This window comes from Chrysochloris asiatica, unplaced genomic scaffold, assembly GCF_000296735.1.
Source record: "Chrysochloris asiatica unplaced genomic scaffold, ChrAsi1.0 scaffold00068, whole genome shotgun sequence".
Taxonomy (NCBI): Eukaryota; Metazoa; Chordata; class Mammalia; order Afrosoricida; family Chrysochloridae; genus Chrysochloris; species Chrysochloris asiatica.
In genome coordinates, this window is record NW_006408586.1 from 5008144 (window position 1) to 5013527 (window position 5384).

General features: G+C 39.1%; 1 pseudogene; it reads right to left on the minus strand.

Annotated features, from left to right (window-relative positions):
- Positions 1-1275: 1275 nt before the first annotated feature.
- On the minus strand, positions 1276-1772 carry LOC102810859 (annotated as a pseudogene).
- Between the last annotated feature and the right edge of the window lie 3612 nt (positions 1773-5384).

A 5384-nucleotide genomic window follows, 5' to 3' on the forward strand; every position in this document is an offset into this window, starting at 1 on the left:
GCAAAGCCATTTGATTTGCAAGATCGGTGGTTCAAGCTCACCAGCTACTCATCGGTAACCCTATACAGGGTTGGTATGGGTTGGAACTGACTCAATGGCACTTAACAACAACAACAACATTTAGATATGAAGAGGAGACATTGGGATAATTGAATCAATGTCCAGAGTACCTCGCACAATTCAAAATTATAAAAGCTGACACTTTGAATGTGAAATTCTATATGACTATCATGTTTTCTAATTTGTTATTCTTGCTTTTAGATCCCAGAAAGTCAGTTTTGACCCTGAGTGACCTATATGTGTAACAGAACATAGCATTGTCCAGTCCTGTAACATCCTCTCAGTTATTATTATGTTTGAGCTCATTGCTGTTGTCACATTGTCAATGGTCTTGTTGAGGGCCTTCCTTTTTAGTTGACCCTATACTCTGGCATGTATGATGTGTTTTTGTAGCAAATGGTCCATCCTGATAACATGTCCAACATGAAGTATGTCTTGCCATACTTATTTCTATGAAGGATTTTTTTTTTTTTTCCCCCAAGACAGGATCTGATTTATTTTTCCTTGGGAGGGTGTCCTGAGATGGTAGTACCACCCTGTCCCAGGTGGAGGAAAGACCCAAGGTCTGGTTAAGGCCTGTGGTAGGATAAACTGAGGCACATAGACCTAGATTTAATGATGCCAGGCCATGGCCTTAAGGCAGCTGTGGTCCACTGGAGCAGGAGCCCTTGATGCTGGGCTTGGAAGGCACCAGAGTAGGACCCAGCCACAACTACAGGGGTGTGGAACCAAGTCACATGTACATCCCAGGAAACGAGGTACAGTGGTCACACAATGCAGAACACAAGATTCAGGAGCAAATACACAGGAGAAGTGGATGCGGGTTCATATGCCAAAGGTAACCATAGCTGGTTGAACACAATAGTAGTATCACACACACACACCAGAGGAGGTGCACCTGACACTTTGGGAAGACATGCATTAAAGGGCCATGTAATCAGACGCTGATCAGAGAACTTGAAGGACAAGGGGCTGGGCCTTGTGATATGCTGCACTGCAATCGCTTGAGACATGGGAGGACTGATTGGGAGTCACTGGGAATCCACACGCAGATGCTAGGATCAGTCAATCTCCCACACTTTGTTGAGCAGCTTTACCACCTCACCATTCATGATAAATAAGGTGGTCACATCTAGGAAGACAAGGCTCAACTTGAGGACATACCATATAGAAAATCTTGAGCCCCTCATTTATTAAGAACTGCAGGCCTCAGACTCAAGTGTTCTGGTTCTTGTGTACTTCCAGGCCCTGCATCTGGGTCTTGATTACATTCAACAAAGTGGTCTCAAAGACACCGAAAGCAGCTATGATGGCTCTAAAGACCCCAGTGACCCATGTGTTAATGAGCTTGTTGGAGTTGTCCCCTGGGTATCAATTGCACAAACAGGTCATGACAAAGGAATGGGCAGCCTGGTTGAAGCTCTGGTTCAGTACAGTGATTGTGAGACCCCAGTATGTGTCCTTTAGTCCTTGCTCCCGCATGATCTCTTGGATGATGTAGAAGAATTCTTTGATTTTGGGTCAGTCTGGTCATGAATGAACTTCACCGCAGTCTCCATAGGTCACATGAGCATCATAGCCTAATGCATCTAGGTGATCAGGCTGCATAGTAGCCCACGAGTGTTGTTCATCCAACCTTGGGAGTCACACATGTGTTTGCTGAAAAACTCGAAAAAGCCAAAATACGACCTCTGGCTTGGGGATGGAGTCATGGAACTGGAAACTGAAATTGTGCATTGCAGACCAACATGTCCATGACTGCAGATCCCTAAGCAGCATTTCCTTTGAGATAAATTTGTTCTTTCTTCTGGCAGTACATGGTGTACATTCAATATTCTTCACCAACACCTCAGTTTAAATGTGTCAGTTTTCTTTAGTCTTTATTTTTCAGTATTGATGTTTGTCGTGCATATGAGGTTGCTGAAGCTACCATGATTTGGGTCAGGTGCAATCAGTATGACATATTTTCTTTTTGTAATTTAGAAAACTATCTTAAACTTTGAGCAGTAACTGTTATTTTTAGAACTAGTTGCCAGAAACGGACACATTCTTATACATACCTATAGACTTCTCAATTGGTTTTGCTAACACAATTCTGACTGAAAAATTTAGTCGAGCAAACTTTCTGCTCAATTTCTATTATACCAAATTAATCTGTAGAGAGTAGCAGAAGTTCCAAGACAAATTTTAAACAAATGGATCAAGATCTTGAAGCATTTCTTCAAAGAACTGTAAAAGAAGATGAAACATAGCTTTCTCAATATGATCCAAAAGACAAAGAAGAAAGAACAATGACTTTCTACAGATGGAAATGATCCAATCAAAGCAAAAGTGGACTGCTCAAGAGCAAAGGTAATGGCAACTATTTGGGGGGATTTCAAGAAATTCTTTTGGTTCACTTTCTGAAAGGCCAATGAACAATAATATCTGTTTATTATAAGAGTTTTTTGAGAAAGTTAATCAAAGCTTTAAAAGAAAACTCCCAGCAAGCTTAACCAAAGAATCATTTTCCACCACTATAATGCTCCTGCTCATTCTTCACATAAAACAAAAGAAACTTCACAAAAATTTTGATGGAATAGTATTAGGCATTCACTTTACAGCCCTGGCATTCACTTCACAACTCCTTCTGAATTATTTGTGTTTCTTGATGTTGTTGATATTGTTAAGTACTGTTGAGTCCATTTTGACTCCATAATGGCCCTGTATAGCTGGGTGGAGAATGTCTGGCTCTCAGGGTTTATAACACCCACTAAATCACTTGGTTTTGCCTTGCCAAGGCAACCACAGGTAGAGCTCAAAATTCAATAAAATCTAGGAGATTTTTTTCCATATTAAGTGAATGATAATAATAATATAAATTTTGAAGGACAAACAAAGAATTTCCATTACAGGATAGACAGGACACAATCAAATACATGACAGGACAGATAAGCATGCTTCTTGTCAGCTGCCCATGGTCCATCTGCCTATACTTCAATGACTCAGAGGATAGTCAGTGCTAGGCAGGCTGGGAATGTGCATGTTGAGAGTACATTTCAGAGCTGAACACCAAGCTGCAGGACCCCAACCAGCTTCTCAGCTCTCTGCTTTCAAATGTGAAATCATTTGAAGTTATAAATTAAGGCTGTGGAAAATGCAACTTGAAAGGAATAACACAGTGTATTTCCCTACTCTGAAAGGACAAAAGTCTTCTTGAACACTTGAATATGTTGGTGAATGTGCAAAACTAATTGAGGCATTTAATGAAAGATTTAAGGATGTGAAAAGTAAACAAATGAATTTGAACATTTTTTGCTATACTGTTCAATATGAAACCAGCTGATGTGCCTGATAACTTATAACATGAAATCATTCAACTGCAAAGCAGTGATGAGCTGAAAGCTAGGTATAATAATCTTCCACTGCTTGAATCCTATAAATGTTACATAAGCAATGATGAATTTCCCACTTTTAGGAGACACGGATAGAAATATGCATCTGTGTTCAGATCAACTTGCTGCTGTGAGAGTTCTTTTCAAAACTTACCATTGCAAAGAGTCAACTGTGCTCCAGACTGACTGACAGAAAAATGGAGAAGCAGTTGTAAGTAGCAATATTATCAATACCAGCTAGCCACACACCTCACCAAAAAGAAGCAGTTTCAGTTATCACATTAGGGATGAGTTAATTAAATGCTTGACCAAATATAGCAGGCTAATTTTTAAATTGATAAATGGCCTGAAAACAATGTTATAAATGTCCAGATGGACCTTGGCAGAAAAAAGTTTCCCACCCCTGCTTCATAGATTTTCTGAGGAGCAGCTGGTGGGCTTGTAGTGCTAAACTTGTGGTTCAAAGTCCAGTGCTGATCTTACAGAGGTATACCATGAGTACAATCGTTAAAAAGTCTTTAAAGGACACTCATTTTTCTTTTCCACAAGGTTGGCAGATTGAGTGCACCAGCTGCTTCATGGGATAAATATGAGGCTTTCTGGTCCTGCTAAGATATACAACCTCAGAAACCCTATATAGGGCCACTATGATTCAGAAATGACTGGATGATACTTAACAGCAACAACTTTTCAGCTAGTATTGTAAAAAATATTGAATTGACATGGTTAAATTCACAGAATCCTCTGTTCTTAAGGGATAGACCGAATGATCAGTACCATCACTTACAAATGTGTTTTGACTTTGCTGGAGCTTATGTTGAGAAGTAACATATACATTTTTATTTTTATCTTTTAATTCAATTTTCCACACACATTTTGAAGTCACCTTGGACTAAGTGTAATTTAAAATGTACTGTACAGAACCTCCTGTCCTAAACACTTCCCATGCTGACCTCACTGTCCTGTTACTATCTTCATCACACAGCAAGATGGGTTAAGTCAATGAGAGACATTCAAACTTCTGGGGGAAGAGTGTCCTAACTGGAAACAATTTTATGTACCTCTTATGAATTTCTTTCTTTCCTCACAACAATTACCCTAGCCACTATTTTAATCAGTTTCTATGCCATATGATCACTATCATGCATAGATAGAATTGAAGCTATCACGTGAAATGTCTCTCAGCATCTGCATTGTTATTATCACATTGACCATCTATTCCAACTTATTCACTTATTTTCTTCATAACTCAAATAATTTAACTTTCATCCCAAAACCAACCCTAAAACTCCTGTTATGTTGTTGTTGTTAAATGCTGCTGAGTCAGTTCTGACTTGTAGTGGCCATGTATAACATTACTGAGGAGCAGCTGGTCGGTTTGAATCACCTATCTTGTGGTTAGCAGTCCAATGCTGAGCCTATAGTAGTTTTGTGAAATCCACTTTTTAAAATTCCATGCACACTCATGGACTTCTGGTGTGGTGCTATAGGATTAAGACTAGACTGTGAACATAGGCTGGCAGTTCAAACCCACCAGCTGTTTTTCAGAAACTCCACATAGGGTCATTATGATTCAGAACTGACTCGATCATGACACTTAATGACAACAACATACCCAATCATCATTAATTATCATACTAGACTGCCTCGTAGTATTGATGCTTATTTGCTGTTGATCATTTGCTGTTTCTTAAAACACCTTCTTCTCTTGTCTTCCAAAATATCAAACTCTCCTGGATTTCCTCCTACTTCATTGTAGGTCACGTCTCAATCATCTTTGTGTGCTTTTTTGCTTCTTTCTATGGCTAAATATTGATCTCTTTCTGTTCTTTATCTACTTTCATTATGTAATTTCATCCGATTTTATGACTCAATTCTAATAACTGAAGTTTCTCTATTCAGCAAAAACTCTTCTTTCTATACCTGTCTCATATATTCACTTGCTTAACC